General features: G+C 39.0%; 1 long non-coding RNA gene across 3 annotated transcripts in view; it reads right to left on the reverse strand.

The window, feature by feature from the left end:
• Positions 1–19,422, reverse strand: part of LOC145720034 (uncharacterized) — an 89,200-nt gene that overhangs the window by 26,066 nt on the left and 43,712 nt on the right. For 2 of the 3 annotated variants that reach the window (XR_014142758.1, XR_014142762.1), the window contains exon 2: positions 13,100–13,243. The exons of the other annotated variant lie outside the window; for it this stretch is intronic. This is a non-coding gene — a long non-coding RNA (uncharacterized LOC145720034). The remainder of the gene's footprint in view (positions 1–13,099; positions 13,244–19,422) is intronic. 3 annotated transcript variants of the gene reach the window in all.

The raw sequence follows: 19,422 nt of genomic DNA on the forward strand, positions 1-19,422 counted from the left end.
GAGCCCATTCTACAGCCCCCCTTGAGCAGTGAACCAAGACAGCAGCCTTGCCATCTGTTGAGTATAGCCTCTGGCTCCACATAACGAAGGAGCCTTAATGGTGACCCCGGGCAGCTTCAGAGACTAGCTTATGGTCCTGACTAGCCATGGAACATAGCCTACAATGCTACTCAGCAGCAGATCCCAGCATATAGCCCTGCCTAATTACTAAAAACAGCCTATGGTCCCCCTCTGGCAAGGAGCCCAGCCAGTGATCTCACTTAATCTCGATGCATTGCCTGCAGCCCCACCTTACTGGAGCTCAGACAGAGACTGTGCCCAACTGTGGAGCACAGTCCCCAGTCTCACCCAACTATGGGATACAGCTGGAAGCATTGCCTGGCCAGAAAGCCCAGCCACTGACCTTGCCCAACAACAGGGCAGAGCCAGTGGCCTACCTGATCAGAAAGCCCAACTTTCAGCCCTACACAATCACAGAGCACAGCTTAAGGCCCCACCCAACCAGAAGCCATTGCAGGACTCAGCCTATAGCCCTGGTCACTCATGGAGTCCAACCAGTGTCATTGTCCTGCCAGGGAACAAAGCCTGCAAACTCACTCAACCAGAGGTAATTACAGAGCCCAGCTAGTGGTCCCTCCTAACCAGAGAGCATAGCCTGCAGCCTTGCCCAACCAAGGAGCCAAGCCAGTAGCCCCCTTGAAAGCAAAGCCCAGCCAGCAGGCCCACCCAACCTTTGGAAGCCAGACAGCAGCACCTCCCCACAACCTCAGATCTTAGGCAGTGGCTCTGTCCAACTAGGGACCCCAATAGCAAGTCCTTCTTGCCTGAAGACACTACCAGATGACCCATCTAGTACTCCAAATCAGCTGACTGGTGAAGGTCTTTCCCTGCCAAGGTAAACCCATAAAATATGGAAAAGGAGACCACTTACCAACACAAGGACACAAAGATCATGAAGAAGAAAGTGAGCATGACAAAACCAAAAGAAACCAATAAAGCTCCAATAACTGATCCTAAAGAAATAGATCTATGAACTGCCTGACAGAGAATTTAGAATAATCCTCTTAAAGAAGAAATGCTGAAAAAGTTCCTCCAGTTGAAATAGACACTAAATAATAACAAGAAAATGTATGAAAATATTAAAAACACTGATAAAGGTGAATCAAATTCAGAATATTCTAATATTGTAATATGGTGATGTGTTAATCACTCAACTCTAGTATAAAGGTTTAAAGGACAGAAGTATTAAGAATAATGATAACTACATGGGGCACCTGGGTGGCTCAGTCATTAAGCATCTGCCTTCGGCTCAGGTCATGATCCCAGGGTCCTGGGATGGAGCCCCACATCAGGCTCCCTGCTTCTCCCTCTCCCTCTGCCTGCTGCTCCCACTGCTTGTGCTCACTCTCTCTGTGAAATAAATAAATAAAATCTTAAAAAAAAAAAGAATAATGATAGCTACAATAATTTGTTAATGGTTATATAATATAAAAGGAGGTATATTATGACATCAAAACATAAATAATGGGGGTTGGGGAGTAAAAGGGTTGAGTGTTTATATGCAAGTGAAGTTCTTATCAATGTAACATAGACTCTTCTATCTATAAGATATTTTATGTAAGCCTTATGGTAATGACAAAGAAAAAAAACCTACAGTAAAAACACAAAAAATAAGAGAAGGGCATCAAAGCATTCCACCATGGAAGATCATCAGCCCACAAAGAAAGACAGCAAAAGAGGCAGAATAGAACAAAGGAACTACAAAACAGCTAGAAAACAGTAACGAGGCAATAGTAAGTCCTTACCTATCAATAATTACTTTAAATGTAAATGGATTAAATTTTCCAATCAAAAGACATACAATGGCTAAATAGATTTTTTTTTTTTGCTAAATAGACTTTTAAAACTCTGACAGTATGATGCTTACAAGAGATTCACTTTAGTTTTAAGGGCACACATAGGCTGAAAATGAAAGAATGGAAAAAGATATTTCAAGTAAATGGTAACCAAAAGAAAGCAAGATAGTTATACTTATATCAAGCAAAGGAGACTTTAAGTTAAAAATGGTCATAGGTAACAAAGAAAGTTGTTATGTAATGACAAGTGGTCAAATCATCAAGAAAATATAGTAATTATAAATATTTATGTACCCAATATTGGAGCACTTAAATGTATAAAATGTATATTAGCAGAATTTAGTAATAGCAATAAAATAATAGTTGGGGACTTTAATACCCTACTCTCAACAAAGGATAGATCATCCAGATAATCAATAAGGAAACAGCATATTTGAGCAACACCATCAATCAAATGGACCTAACAGACATATACAGAACATTCTATTGAACAGTAGCAGAATACACACTCTTCTCAAGCACACAGAAAACATTTCCTAGGATAGATCATAGGTTAGGCCACAAAACAAGTCTCAACAGACTCAAGAAGATAGAAATTGTATCAAGTATCTTTTCTGACCATAAATGGTATGAAACCAGAAATCAGTAACAGGAGGAAATCTGGAAAAATCACAAATACATGGAAATTAAACACTACACTTTTTAACAACCAAGGGATCAAAGAAGATATCAAGAGAGAAATAAAATAATATCCTGAGACAAATGAAAATGTAAACAACATACCAAAACTTATGGTATGCAGGAAAAGCAGTTTTAAGAGAAAAGTTTATAGCTATAAATGCACACATTAAAAAAAAAGACCTTAAATAAACAACCTAACATTATACCTCAAGAAACTAAGAAAAAGAAAGGATTCAAATAAACAAAATTAGAAACAAAAGAGGAGACATTACAACTGATACCACAGAAATACAAAGGATCATAAAAGATTACTATGAACAATTATATGCCAAAGAATTGGACAACTAGAAGAAATGGATAAATGTCGAGAAACATACTATTTGCTAAGAGTGAATCATGATAAAATAGAAAATCTGAACAAACCAGTAACGAGTAAGGAGAGTGATCAGTAATCAAACCTTCCTAACACAGAAAAGCCCAGGACTAAATGGTTTCACTGGTGAATTCTACCAAACATTTCAAGAAGAATTAACACCAATCCTTCTCAAACCCCCACCAAAAAAATTGAAGAGGAAGGTAACACTTCCCAACTTAGTTAACAAGGCCAGTATTACCCTGAAAGCAAAACTAGATAAGGCACTACAGAGAGAAAACTACAGGACGGTACCTCTGAAAAAAATAGATGCTAAAATTCTCCACAAAATACTAGCAAAATAAATTCAGCAATACATTCAAAGGATCAAACACCATAATCAAGTGAGTTTCATCCCTGAGATTCCAGAATGGTTCAAAATCAACATACAAAAACCAGCAGCATTTCAAAACACTAACAATGAACTATCTAAAAAAGAAAAAAATGATCCCATTTACAATAGTACCAAAAAACAACAAAATACTTACCAATAAATTTAACCAAGGGGATGAAAGATCTGTACACTGAAAACCATCAAACATTAAATGAAAGAAATTAAAGAAGACACAAAAATTGGAAAGATATGTTCATGGATTGGAAGAATCATTAAAATGTCCATACTATCCAAAGCCATCTACAGATTCAATGTAATGGCATTCCAATGGCATGTTTTTAAAAAAATAGAAAAAATAATCCTATGGAATCACAAAGACCCAGAGTAGCCAAAGCAATCTTTTTTTAAGTTTTATTTTAATTCCAGATAGTTAACATACAGTTTTATATTAGTTTCGGGTGTACAATATAATAATTCAGCAGTTCCATATATCACCCTCTGTTCACCACAAGTGTACTCCTTAATCCCCATCACCTGTTTAACCCATCCCCCCACTCCCTAGCCAAAGTAATCTTGAGAAAGGAGAATAAAGCTGGAGGCATTACACTTCCTGATTTCAATCTATATATAAGGCTATAGTAAACAAACCAATATAGTACTGGCATAAAAAGAGACATACAGAGCAATAGAACAGAATCAAGAGCCCAGAAATAAACCCATGCATATATGGTCAACTAATATTTGACAAGGAAGCCAAGAATACCTATTGGGGAAAAGATAGTTTCTTCAATAAATGATGCTGGGAAAATTGAATAGTCATATGCAGAAGTATGAAACTGAACCCTTACCTTATACCACTCACAAAAATTAACTCAGTGGATTAAAGAATTACATGTAAGACCTGAAACAACAAAACTACTAGAAGAAAACATAGGAAAAATCCTTGATATTGGTCTTGGCAATGATTTTTTGGATATGACACCAAAAGCACAAGCAACAAAAGCAAAATAGCCAAGTGGGGCTATATCAAACTAAAAGCCTTCTGCATAGCAAAAGAAATAATCAATAAAATAAAAAAGCAACCTACAGAATGGGAGAAAATATTTGCAAACTATATATCTGATAATGGGTTAATATCCAAAATATATAAGGAACTCACACAACTCAACAGTAAAAAAAAAAAGAAAGAAAGAAAAGAAAAGAAAAAACAATTTAAAAATGGGCAATGGTTCTGAAAAGACACTTTTCCAGAAAAGATACACAAATGACCAACAGGTACATAAAAAGTGCTCAACATCACTAATCATCTAGAGAATAGAAATCAAAACCTCAATGAGATACCACTTTACTCCATTAGAAAATCTGTTATCAAAAAGATAAGAGATAACAAGTGTTGATGAGAATATGGGGGAAAAAGATGCCTTGTAGATTTTTGGTGGGAATGTAAATTGATACAGCCACTGTGGAAAACGGTATGGAGTTTCCTCTAAAAGTTAAAAATAAAAATAAAACACTCATATGATCCAGCAATTCAACTTCTGGGTATAGATCAGAAGGAAATGAAATTACTATCTCAAAGATATATCTGCACCTCCATGTTCTTTGCAGCATTATTTATAATAGTCAAGGCATGGAAAACACCTAAGTGTCCATGGAAGATGAATGGATAAAGAAAATGTGGAATATTATTCAGCCATAAAAAAGAAGGATATCCTGCCATTTTGCAACACATGCATGAAACTTGAGGGTATTATGCTAAGTGAAATAAGCCAGGCAGAGAAAGACACATACTGTATGATCTCACTTACACCTCGATTCTAAAGAAACTAAACTCATAAAAACAGAGTAGATTGGTAGTTGCCAGTGGCAGGTTGGGAGGCTGATGGTCAAAGGATAGAAACTTCTAGTTATAAGATGAATAAGTTCTGGGCATATGATGTATAGCATGGTGACTACAGTTGCAATATTGTATTGTACACTTGAGAGTTGCTAAGAGAGTAGAACTTCGAAGCTCTTACCAGACACACAAAAAAATGGTAACTATGCGAGGTGATAGATTTGTTAACTAACTTTATTGTGGTAATCATTGCACAATATATAGGTATTTTAAATCATCACATTGTATACCTTAAACTTACACAGTGTTATATGTCAATTATATAACAATAAAGCTGGGGGAAATGGAAAGCTCCAAGAGTTATCAAACAGGATATATGGATTAGAATGCCATCTAGATGTGTCCTGAACACAAAGAAATTCTATTGAAATGGAGCATAAGAATTTAGGTAAAACAAACTCGTTGTCTTTAAGAGTGTTGGGAACAGGCCACCATCGAGGTGTCTAAAACCTCACATGTACATGTTGTTGGACAAGTCCATCTTGAATAATTTGAGTCTAGAGTTAGAAGCTACTCATCAAGCTTCCTGGAGTCTTTCTCAGGCTTTTAAGGGTAGTTCTGTTCTGGAGTAAAATTCAATGAAGATTTCAGGGCTTTATGTGTAGCTTTTATTAAATTATGGATAAGTTGCGATCTCAGACAAGGCATTACACCTAGAATGGGGGATGAGTAAGTCCCAAACTCAAGGGCTGCTGCAAACCTTGGACATGGAAGCTACTTAACACCACATCTATTAAGGTGAATAAACTTATCCATAATTTTCCTCTAAAAAGAAATTTTGAATTGTTTTACAGAAAAGCCAATTATCCAAAATATTAGTAAAATAGAAATATAAATTCATAAACAAAAAGCAAGACTGCACATACACTTCTTCAACAGTATAAGCTAAAAATTTGCCTATAAATTTCCTTGCAGTCAAGGCAAAAAGGGCAACACAATTGGTTACATCATTCTCATGTTGGAAAGGAGGAGTCAAATCAGGTTTTTAAAGAAAAAAAGGATCTTCTACATATCTCTCATGTGGAACTTTGTGCAGAAAGCATTAAGTGATGTAATGAAAAATGCTCCTATCTTTTTTGTATGGGAAATTAAAAAGTGAATGCTATTTGTTTCTTATAACAACTTTTGCTACAGGCTGAAAAAAAATTTTAAAGCAAAACTTAGGGTAGATGAAGTATTTTGCATTCCAATAGTTTAATTTGAGCCAAGGTTAGAAGTGAATAGATCCTTAGAAAAGTAATGGACAGCTTGACTCTTCCTTTTAGAGATCTCACGTTTTTTCCTCTCTTCCCACAGCATTTATAATTCCATAAATAACACCTATAACGCAGAGTGATTTTCAAATAGGTGGGGTAAGGGCAATGGAAAGTCACTATCACATATTCTGAAAGACTGCTCTTCAAGGGGTAGTTCTGCCCCTGTGACTTGAGAATTTCTGGTAGGTAACTTCCCTAGATACAGTTTCTCCCATCTTGGGTTTTTTCGGTTTGTTTGTTTTTTTAAGATTTTATTTATTTATTTGAGAGAAAGAGAGAGAGCACAAGCAGGGAGTGAGAGGCAGAAGGAGAGGGAGATAAAGACTCCCTGCTGAGCAAGGAGCTGGATGCGGAGCTCGATCCCAGGACCCTGGGATCATGACCTGAGCCAAAGGCAGACATTTAACTGACTGAACCATCCAGGTGCACCCTGCCCCCCATCTTGGTTTTTGATGGGAGCATAGTAGAAGACTTTTTTCAAGCTGTTTTCTTGGATGAGAGTCTGAGTACCACCCACAAGCACATCCCAAGGGGAAGATCTCATTGCCAGGAGAACACTGACAGTTTTGCCAGGGTTCTCCCCAAGAGACAGGTTGCAAGAGTGGCTGGGGACAAAGTCAGGAGTTCCCTAACGAATAGAGTTATATATTCACTCTGGTATTAAAAAAAAAAAAAATCTGAGTCACTCTCCAAAATCTCTTATGCTAGAAGAGCAGAAATGATATTGGCCTTAATGTTCTTTAAATTGTGGAACTGCTATGGTCACAGAAAATCCCCAGTAATTCTCCTGCAGAGGCTGCCAGGAAAACACCATTTCTATAAAGGAGGAGACTTCATTCTTCATCATTGTGCTGGGAACCTGAGCTCCATAGGAGCAGGACTGGAACCTTTGAATCAGGTAAGTGCCAGGTGTTTATAAACTACTGTTTAATAAACATGGTGTCCTTGACATTGAATGGGCAGTAATTAAAGAAATGACAACTTCTTTTGAGTCCAGCGTATTAAACAAACCAACTGATTAAATAAAATATAGTAACCAGTCCCTGCAGTGTAGCATTAATGTAGAACCAGTTTCCTTTATTGATCAGCCCACAGGGTTGCAATGACACTGGTTTACGTATTAGGGTTACATTCTCCAGTAACTCTGCAATCTTTATGGCTACAGGATCCTCTGAAACTGGAACAAGCCCTTCTTTGACTTTAATCTGCTTTTCAGAGACCAGGGGAGATGTGGCAGGAGGGGAATACTTAGTTTCCACAGAAGCCCAACACTTGTAAATTTGTGAAAATGAATTTTATCTTTCCTTAAAAAAATAAATTTTTTAATTCATCACACTTTCCTTCCCACCCTTTAGTTTTTGATAAACGATAAAAATGAGCCAGTTATCAGAGAAGAAATAGTTCTTACTTCAAAAGAAACGTAAATACAAAAAATAAGTTGGTGGTTCCTAACAGGAAAAATACATTTTAATAACTGTGCGATGAGAAGCTGCTTACGTACACAATGCAGATCAGATATTTGGAGTTAAGATGTTAGTCCACATAGATGGGTGATTGTAAACTTTATTGCTATTAAAAGATTTCAAATTGCATTCATGCTTCTTGTGTACACGTAATGAACAATGGGCAAAATAATGAAGATTGATATTTCCCTAAGTCGTTCTGTTTAATTCTGCTGTCTGCTCTTCTATAACGCTGCGTCTCTAATTGTACACAGTTTAGTGATCTCTAGGAGTACAGAAGTTGTAGCCCATCAATAAAAATCACGAAGTTGGTTTAAAAAAATAAATAAATACAAGTATAGTAAAGGTATGTCCTTTGTCATCACTAGGAAAGAATATAAGGGACAATTTTTAATGATCTTTTTTATGAGCTCAATCAATGAAACTGATGATGTGGAGGAACGGAGGGAAAGGAGCAGAAACTTTAGTCATGGGCAATTGTACTTAGCCATAATTTATGCAAAAGTTTGGGCGATAAAACCTCTATTTGGCTCAAGAGATCTGCCATCTTCCTACTAATTGGTTCCCTCTTATAGTTCTCCTTATGTGCATGAAGCTAAAAATATAAGTTTCTTACTGCAGAGGACATAATACTGAGCAGCCACAAGCACTGAGATGCTCAGGACATCTGGTGGAAACGGATGCAGGGCAGGGGCATTTCACTTGCATTCTTTCCCTCAACTCCTGCTTCAACTCAACGTCAAGTCCAGTTGACTTGGCCTCATCTCTTTCAAATCTTTCTATTTAACACACCGGCTCTGGCCTTAGCCACTGTCATCTCTTCCCTGGCTAATGCCCTCCCAACTGATCTTCTGGCTTCCTCTCCAAGGTCTCCTTTCCACTATCAACCCAGACTGGACTCACAAATATGAGCATGACATTCACCTGGTTAAAAATCTTCAATGGCTCTCTATTACATTTAGGGTAACACACACACACATACACACACACATACTAACAAACATAAAAGCAGAGCCTTGGGGCTTGGGGACCTCATCCCACCCCCTCCCCCTCATGTTCTCTCCTGCAGACACACTGAGTTTCTTTTGGGTCTTCATGCACTCTACCTCTTCCTGCCCCAGATGATTCACCATGTTGTTTCTTCCACCTGCCAACTCCTTTAGCCTAAATAACCCCCTCCTCCAGGTCTCAGCTGCAATGCTATTTCCTCCATGACTCTAGCCTGTGCAGAATGCCCACACAAGTTAGGTTGTGCTTTATCTTTATTCCTGTAGTGCTTCTCCATCATGCCTCAGAGCACTCTGAGCTACTTACTCAATACCTGTCTTTTCTAGTAACTGAAAGCTTCATGAAAGGAGAAGCAAGGCCCTTTTGTTCAAATTTGTAACTATAGATTGTAATATAGTAACAAATATTATCATTTCATTTTAGAGATAAAAATGTTGAGGCTTTGAGAGTTAAAATTATTTTTCCATGGTCCTTAAATGAATAGACAAAGCTGAGCTAATCTTTGTCCATTAGACTCAAAAGTCTAAGATTATTATTTGCTTGCCTCCTTATCTAGGATTCATGGACAAAGTAGAAATGTGAGAAATAAATACTGAATATCTATTATATTCTAGGAGATTTGTTGTTTCAATTAATCCTCATTACCTTCTGTACTATTCTAATTTGTCTCTGACTATATGTAAATCTCTGGAGGTTGGGGATGGGCTTTTATGTGTTTGCATATTTGGGATATAGCATTTGTTCCTGAACAGAAATGAAGAATGGTATGCTAAGTGATAATGAGTATTCACTGACTGCTTGGAGAGTGGCAGCTTTGTAAGAAAGGGCTTGGGAGGGTCTGTGGGAGAGGAGTTGGGTCAGGATGACACAGTAAATTCAGGCCCAAACACACATACGTACCTACAGACACCCTCTAGGTCAAAAAACAGAGCAACAACCGATAAAGTATATAAACAGAAAGCCATAAAACCTTGGTTGGGCTGAAAAAATGAAACATCTCCATTGGCCAAAAATTGATCATAAATGCAAACTGGTGAGTGGGGCAAAAAATGGGCCTCCTAGGCCAAGGACTAGAAGGTGGGAAGCAAGGGTGGGGTGGTTAACAGAAAATTGGCTCCTACAGAATGACTGAAACTCAAAATGTTTGGGTAAGATGAAGCTAAGGAAGAGAAATCAATGACTAGGGTATGAATTTACCCCAGATGAAGCTAACTTTATGGAATAGTCTGATAAAACATGAACAGAAAGATGTTTCAAAACTCAAAGAGGTAAGAAATAAGAAAAAATAAGTCAACAACAAACATAAGTAAATGCAGAAATCTTAAAAATAAAAAAGACATATATATGAAATAAAAATGTAATACACTGTCTGTATGCTAGAGAAGAAATGGTTGAAGAGTGCTAGAGAGAACTGTAAGATAGAAGTAAAGAATTTACCCAGAACACAGAGGCACTGAAATCAAGACTATAAAAGAAAAATCCACAATCATAGCAGGAGATTTTGAGATATCTTAATAAGATAATAAATAGATTAAGCAGAGAAAAAAATTAGCAAGGACTTAAAATCTGAAGAAAAATAATAAGCTTTAGCTAATAGATGCATTGGCAGTATTGACCATGTTCTAGGTCACAAAAGATTTCTTAACAAATTTCAAAGATTCAGCATCATAAGGCTATATTCTCTAATCAGAAATTGATTAAACTACAAATCAAATAAAAATATAGTTTAAAAATCTCATGTTAGGAAATTGAAAATCCAAATCTTAACTTACTTGTGAGATAGAGGAATCACAATGTAAATTATTTAGAACAAGTTGCTAATGAAATTAGTTCACATAAAAATTTATAGGAAGCAGCTAAAGTGGTACTTGTATAAATTTTTTTAAATAAGAAAAACTGAAAATGAATGCATGAAACCCAAGCACCTAGAAAATGAAAATAAAAATAAGCCTATAGAAAATAGATAAAAGAAAAAAATAAAGATGAGAACAAATAATAATAAATAAGAAAAAAAAGAAACAGAAAGAATTAAGAACATAAAAAGCTGGCTTTTGGAAAAATCCAATAAAACACACAAATCTCTAGCAAGGTCAATGAGAAAAATAATGTGAATATGCACAAATAAATATTATCAGGAAAAAGAGAGAGGAAATGTAGCTATGGGAACAGTAGAAAACTTTAAAACTCATAAGAATATATCAAATGCAATATACATTCTAATTCATTTTTTAAAACTTAGACAATATCTCATAAAAATATCTATTACTAAAATTGTCTCAAGAAGAAATGGCTGGGTGATAGACACTGGGGAGGGTATGTGCTATGGTGAGCTCTGTGAATTGTGTAAGACTGTTGAATCACAGACCTGTACCTCTGAAACAAATAATACATTATATGTTAAAAAAAAAAGAAGAAGATAGCAGGAAGGGAAAAATGAAGGGGCTGAAATCGGAGGGGGAGACAAACCATGAGAGACTATGGACTCTGAGAAACAAACTGAGGGTTCTAGAGGGGAGAGGGTTAGGGGGAGGGGCTAGCCTGGTGATGGGTATTAAAGAGGGCACGTTCTGCATGGAGCACTGGGTGTTTTAGGCAAACAATGAATCATGGAACACTACATCAAAAACTAATGATGTAATGTGTGGTGATGAACATAACATAATAAAAAATTTTAAAAAAAATTTAAAAAAAGAAGAAATAGAAAACCTGATAAAATCATAACCATTAAAGAAATTGACTACGTAATCAATTCTCCCATTAGTGGGAATGACAGTGAGTTGGGAAAGTGGGAGGAAATTGTTCTAGAAGTAAGTTCTAACAAATCTGCAGGAACAGATTAATATGCATTTTACAAATTTATTTCAAAGAAAGAAAGAAAGCTGTCCAATCTTTCTCAAAGGCTAGTTGGTCCCAAAATGAGAAAGGACAATGCAATTATAGTCCAAGTTTATTTACAAATACAGATGCAAAAATTAGTCAACTGAATTTAGTAGAGTTTCATCATGACCAAGTATAGTTTATTTTATTTATTTATTTATTTATTTATTTTTAAAGATTTTATTTATTTGTTTGATGGAGAGAGAGAGAGAGAAAGCAGAAGCAGGGGGAGTGGCAGGCAGAGGCAGAGGGAGAAGCAGGCTTCCCGCTGAACAGGGAGCCCGATGTGGTACTCGATCCCAGGATCCTGGGATCATGACCTGAGCTGAAGGCAGTCACTTAACCAACTGAGCCACCCAGGCGCCCCTGACCAACTATAGTTTAGTTCAAGGGTGTAAGAATGGTTGAATATTAGACGACCTACTAATTTCTTACATTGCATTAACTGATGAATGGAAAAAGGTTTGATGCAAAAAAATTCAATAAATTTCAACATTTACTCATTCATATGGAAATTCTTGGTAAGTTGGGCATAAAAGGAAATGCCTTTAACCTGGAAAAAGGATTTCTATCAAACACTTGCATTAGCCAGCATAATCAGTTGTAAAACTATAAATCCAGTTCCATTAAATAAGGAACAAGATGCTTTTAATCACCACTTGCTATTCAGTTTTATACTGAGGATACCATCCAATACAACTCACCAATAGGAAGTTCTAAGTGAGGAAGAAAAAAGTAGCCCCTGACAGCTATCAGCTGGGAGCTATACTGGCTTTAATAACTGAACCACGGCATTCTCCTGAGGAGCGTAAACAATTTCACACCTTCATCTGGGACTGTGGTACTGTACAACAAACATGAGACCATTCTGTAAACACATCTAAGCACAGACAAAAACTAAATCACTGTGCAAACCACAGCCAGCCAGACATGAGCGACTGCAGCTTCTCTGCCAATTACAGCATTAGCCCCCTTTTCTTCCTTCTTCTAGATAAAAACTATTAAGATACCCAATCAAAGAATTTCCATTCTCCGGCTTCCTGACAGCACCCATTCCAGAGCAAAAGCACATGCCATCACATCATCTGACCCAAGCTTCATCCTGTAACAAGCCCTCAAAGCACAGCCATGCTACAGTGATTCTCAGTTGCCTGCCTTGCTGCAGTAAAACCAGTAAATCTAACTTCATTGTACTGTAGGGTCTGATCCTGGGGGTCTCTGGCCAAAGATGGTCAGTAACAGAAGATGGATGCATGAAGCATGCATTATTTTGTAATGAAAGAGAAAGCAATTTAAAAATTGAAATTAGGGGCACCTGAGTGGCTCAGTCGTTGGGCGTCTGCCTTTGGCTCCAGTCATGGTTCCAGGGTCCTGGGATCGAGCCCCGCATTGGGGTCCCTGCTCAGTGGGAAGCCTGCTTCTCCCTCTCCCACTCGCCCTGCTTGTGTTCTGTCTCTCTCTGTCAAATAAATAAAATCTTTAAAAAAAAAATTGAAATGAAATAATCTTCATACATTCGTATTTCAAATGACTTTCAACCTCCAGGAAAGAGGCAGATCCTCAGCTGCCACTGGGTTCTTGCATTTCCAACCAGCCAGCCCTCCAGCTGAGCACAACTGAGCTTACTTAGCTTCTCAGGTATCGTTACCTTTGGGAACCACTGGAGATATCTCCGGCACATGTTAAGCACAGTTTCTCAACAGCAACACTATTGACATTTGGGCCAGATCATTCTTATAAGAGGTTGTCTTATGCATTGTAGGGTGTTTGGCAGCATTCCTGGCCTCTATCCCCTAGATGCAGCTAGTATTCTCTCTATTGTTACAACCAAAAATGTCTCTGGATAATTTCCTCTGAGAGGCAAAGGGAGGGGCAAGATTGCTCAGGGATGTAGAAGAAGGACGATGGAAAGCAGAAAGGCCCTGGGTGAGTTACTAGAAGGCCTGGGGTTGATTCTCTGCCTCTGTGGGTCATGGATTCCTCATCCTTGAGAGTGGAGATTGTCATTCTTGCCCTACCTACTTCATGAGGAGAGTGTGAAGAAGTGAGAGAAAAGATATAAACAGGCTTGAAAGTAGTGAACCAGATAACTACTTAGTCAACAAAGATTTATCAAGTGTCTTCTGAATGATTATATACATATATATAGAGAGAGAGATAATCATTATATATATATCTTTATAGATATAGTATTAGTACTAAGAGATAGATAGATAGATAGATAGATAGATAGATAGATAGATAGATAGATATAGTGTTCTAGTACTAACAAAGAGTTCCAACCTAAAACTTAGGTACTGAACCCCAAGTCTGACTGAATGAACACAGGGAAATGGCATTATTAAGGATAACCTAAAATAATACAGAACAGCAACAATGATGGATTTACTGAGTCAGAAGGAGGGAAGAAAATAAGCAAGGAGAAACAACACAGTATGTGTGTTAATGTGTACTTAGATGCCAGTAACAATCATTTCAGGAGCTTCTAAATGAATAAGAATTATAGAGCAATGATCAAAAATGAAGAAACATGGGGTCACAAAATAATAATTTGAATAGTTTTAAGTAAGAACAGCATAAGCCAAAAGTAATAGACCTCAGTGATACAGGCAGGCTGAGTCCAAGGACTCACAGGAGGTCCCGAAGGACCAGCCAAGAGGGTCCTTGGCTTCTTGAAGAATAGATATCAAACTTGAGCAGAGAAAGCAAAAACAGAATTTCCTGAGTAGTGTGAATAGCAGAAAGAGTATAGCAGACAGAGTGTCTAGGAGCCTCGGAAAGGAAAGCAGAATGAGTCTCTTCATCCCTTAGGGTTACAAGGTTCTATTGGAAAGGGGTCCAGGATACCTGTTCTTTCAGGAATCGAGGGTAGGGTTCAATCAAAGGTGAGTGGCAGGTGAATAATAGGTTATTTTATAGGTCACTGAAGGTAGCGGGTATTGATGCCAGCATCAGTGGAGGCTTCTTTTGAAGCTAATGTCCTGGAACATGCTCAGGATCTGGCTCTCCTTAGATGTTATCAGGTGTTTGGGACCTAGGCCGAAACTCAGAGAAAGATTAACATTCTTGCTACCCCCTCGAATGGGACCATGGTTTCTCTGGGTTTTTCTCGGGCCTAGCAGAAAAACAGCGGAAATGGGGCCTTTCTAAAATGGAGTCCCTTCAGATTCCCTATCTCACCAAGATGACTATTCAGGAAGTAGTATAGTTTACTCTGCGAGCCCCTTATAACATTTTTAAAAGATATTCCAAATAATGAGGTGAGCTTTGGAGTCTTAATGAAATTAAGGATTTCTCATAATGTTTTCTTTCTCTTTTTTTTCAGATTTATTTATTTATCAGAGAGACAGAGAGCTCACGCACTCGAGGGAGCAAGGGAGGGGCAGAGGGAGAGAATCTGAAGCAGATTCCCTACTGAGTGTGGAGCCTGACGAGGGGCTCAATCTCACAGCCCAGAGATCACGACCTGAGCTGAAACCAAGAGTCATTCTAACTGACTGAGCTGCCCAGGTGCCCCTCATAATGTTTTCTTTCTAAACATAAAGATTTTTCTTTTTCTTTTCTGTTTTCTGAAAAATAGAAATCAGCTGTTTTCATTTAGAAATATTTTATTGAAAATGCCTTCTGAGGGACCCTTTAAAACCAGCTCTTAAACAGTCAAATGGAATACTTGCCCTGCTTTGCAAAAGATCAGATGTTTCTTATCTCACTTTTTAAAATGTAAAAAAACGGGAACTGGTCTGGGGATATAAATCAAGTCTCACAGAACTGGATGCCAAGATTAAGATCTTTTTCCTACATGGTTATTTAATGCAGTAATGATGAAGAGAAAATAAGACCGTTCAAAAATGGATTCAAAGAGTTGAAAGATGTTACATGGAAGCTGGGTGAGCATCTCCAAGGAGGTCCCAGCAGGTCCACATGGTCCCAGCAGGTCATTGTGGGAGCTTCCCATTTCCTGTTGATGTTGCAGTTAACTTAGCAAAACAAGTTTTGGTGAGAAGACACACAGCCAGGAGCCCACCTGGTGCAGCCCACTCAACAGACGTTTGCTTTTCCCAGTTAGGCCACAGGTCCCCCCACCTACCTCAGTTACCCCCTTGCAGAAACTTCTTCCCAGTACGGGACTTGTTTTGTTATCACTTTCCTTCTTTTACACTCCCTGGTGAAGTTTCACATTTTCCCCTATAGAAGTATCTGGCAAAGTTTGCAAAATAAATGAAATAAAGAGAATTTCAAGATACCAAATGGTATATGGGGGGGAATCTCAATATTTGATATTTGTAGCTAAATAGAAAACTTGACACAACCATTTGACCTAGGTTTACCATCTTTCCTGTGCTGTTTTGTTTTCTGGTTTGTTTTTTTTTTTAAGAAAACATTGTTGTCTGCAAACGAGTCTTTTTGGTCAGTATCATAGACAATAGGCTGGGCCTATCTTCCTGCATTAAGTTTGCACTTGACACCTTGGACTCCAGGAGACTTGAATCTGGGATTGTTTTCAGAGCTGCTACACTTTACTGTTTACCTCTACTCCAAATCACAGATACCAAAATGTAAGGCAATGTGCTGTTACAGTTGCATCCTTGCGTTCATACTGCGCTTAGGTTTATCTTCATGTTTAGATCCTCATGCAGGATGGGCATTTCCTGTTGCTCATGTCATCACACTGAGGCAGGAGGGATTAGGGTGCCTCTAAAGGACGGACTCCCATCGTGACGATGATTAATTATGGGAGAGACAGAGACAATGCTTTCTCCTTACAAGATGGCAAAAATAGGAGAGATTCTTACCTATCTGGAAAGGTTACCATGTGTCTACCTGGCCACTGGAGATGCCACTTCTCACTCCCTTAGCACTTGCTATAGCTGAAGCAAGGGAGATCCACGCCTCCACTTCCTCTTAAGAGGAAGGTGATTGAGACTTTTTAGCAGCTTGTAATTTTAACCACCCCCAGTGGCATGGACTTTACTAGACTGTTCATTATCTACCTGTCTATACATTAGAATACCCAGGGGAGCTCTTTAAAAATACCTCATGCCTCTGCCTCAGAAATTCTGATTTAATTAGTCCGGAATGGGCCTGGGGTATCTGCATTTTGCAGGAGCTTCCCACATGACTCTCATGTTCAATTAGGATTGAGAACCGCTGAATTAGACTCTCGGTCCATTTCTCATCTACAGAATCCAAAGTTGTTGAGGGAAGTCCCTCGTGATCTGTGTTTGCCAAGCACAGCCAGAGCTCTGATGAGAGCAAAGAATTTGCAGATTCAGTATTTATAGGTTCTCACTATGACCCTGCTTGATGGCAGTGGGCCATGAAGATGTTTTCTCCCTTTCGCAGATGATGAAACTGTGGTTTAGAGAAATTAAATGATTCACCCATATCCATCTACCAGAAGTGAGAGCTTGGGCTGGGCCTTTGGCCTCAGAACCCTATGCCCTACTGTTGCCTAATACATAGATTGTCGACTACATAGATGGATGGTAGGTCTAGTTCTTGGCTAGGTTCTTCATAAGTACTTCACTCCTTCATTGTATTTCCATATCTTCTTTGTGGATAGATGCCAGAGATTTTCCTGAAATTGTGTACCCCCTCAGTGTCCCTAGTTCCCTTCTGAATGCTGAACCCCCTCTGGAAGAAGCCCACTCAGTGCTGCTCAGCATCCCAATCCTGGCAAGCTGGGCTGCCCTGGGACAGCACTCACAGGCCCCCTAGCTGTACTCATTTTGTTCCTGGTGGAATTCTCTGAGATTCAGGGATAGAAATACCACAGAGTCTCTACCCTTGAAAGTTGTGGAGGCACTATCCAGAGTCCATGGAACATCAGGTAGAAGGAGCATCACATCAACTCAAAAGGATAAATTAGAAAGTCCAACTGAAATCATAGCAGCTGAGCAAATTGCAGGGTGCAGATGGGAACAGTCATGCGAGGATGACTCAGAAAGACTGGCTAGATTTTGGGCCAGATTTGTGGTGAGAACATTCAACCAGGTAGCTTGGAAAATATTTTAGAAAGCAATCAGTCAATGTCAAGTATTGTCCTTAGAAATGTGGGTCTCCGGGTCCTGTGAGGATGCTTTACTGCTGGTGGAATAAAAATGATTATGTCAGGGTGTGTTCAAAGTTCAGTGTGGATGCTTTGTATTTTATTTTTCTTAGCTTGGCAACCTCCACAAATAATGGTGCGCAACAGAATTAAAGGGATTGGAAATTCTCTTCCTGGAACTCAGATCATACATACTGTTTGGGTATTTGCACCCGATTCCTATTTATTCATTTGCTGTTTCTGCTGGTAAGCCCATGGTGTGTCCAGCACGTTGGAGGAATCTTTGATCCCATCTCAAATAAAATAGACTAATGCACATTTATTTTTGCCATTTTCATTATCACTAAATGACGTGCCAAAAAAAATTTCAATATAACCTCTGGAGAAAATAAGCCAATTTCCTAACTAACATCAGTCTGTCTCTTCATAAAATGGAACCACACATTTGGAATGCTCCAGCTCCACGAGGCCAAAGGCACAGCTCCTCTCCTCAAGCTGCTTCCGAGCTGTGGTACCTGAAGTGCCTGTCCCGGGGCTCCTTCTGGAAGAAGCTGGCCTCCAGAGCCCCACAAACAATAGGAAAAATGAAGCCCAGCATAAATACGTATCGAGGAAGGTCTTACAGTTTCATATTTTTTTCCTGTGGGTATAGTCTTGGTGCTCTTTCATTGAGGGAAACAACAAAAGACGGTTCCCAGCCATTTCTGTATGAATCATGAAACTGAAAAACTAACTCAATAGCAGGAGATAAATGTGGTTCACAAATCATAACAAAGGCAAAACAGGGCTAGACACTGGGCCAGATTGGCCACTGGGTAGTTTAAGAAATGTCATGGGGCTGGCACCTTGAAGAACCGAGAAAACTCAACATAGCCTGCTCTCCGGAGGTGAGGGAACGTCCAGCGTTTCAGCCATTTGTTCATTCGAAAACTATTTGCAGAGGACCTCCTGTAGGTGCTGGGAATAGAGTGGTAAACAACACATAAAAATCCCCTAGTGCTAAAGACAGAAGATAAACAAGACAAGTAAGGGAGGGACTCGCCTGTCTTCCCATTCCTAAGTCCCATAATACTCTGCATACAGTAGCAACATAATGAGTGCAGTCAGAGGGCTTGTGGCTGCTCTCCCAGGGCAGCCCAGCTTGCTGGGGCTAGAACCTGTGCTGCCCTGAGTGGGCTTTTCCCCATGGAGCTTCCCTGGGCCTTGAAGTTCAAAGAAATTCAAGCTGCCCCCTCAGCATTGTGTGGCCACCACAGGTGGCAGGAAAGGCATTTTGCAGAACGTGGAGGCCAATGAGACAGTCAATAAGAAAGATTCTTCTGTGTAGACTCCCATGAGATGGCGGCTTGGGCCTCAGTTCTTCCAGGTTGTTTTGCTTTTACCCTGATAGAGCCCAATTCTAGAGAATTGCGTTGGGTCTTCATTGCTGCTTTATGCCACCTTTCCACCATCCTTCCACCTGCCCGTGTATTTTCCCTTTTGCCCTTTCTCCTTTCCTGACCCTTCTTTCCACCCACTCCCACCCTTCATCCTTTCCTGCCTTCACCGTCCCCGTAGAGTTTTCCACAGGCTTCATGTTCAGTGCTATG

This window comes from Leptonychotes weddellii, chromosome 2 (assembly GCF_054177405.1).
Source record: "Leptonychotes weddellii isolate Sample4059 chromosome 2, ASM5417740v2, whole genome shotgun sequence".
Lineage (NCBI taxonomy): Eukaryota > Metazoa > Chordata > Mammalia > Carnivora > Phocidae > Leptonychotes > Leptonychotes weddellii.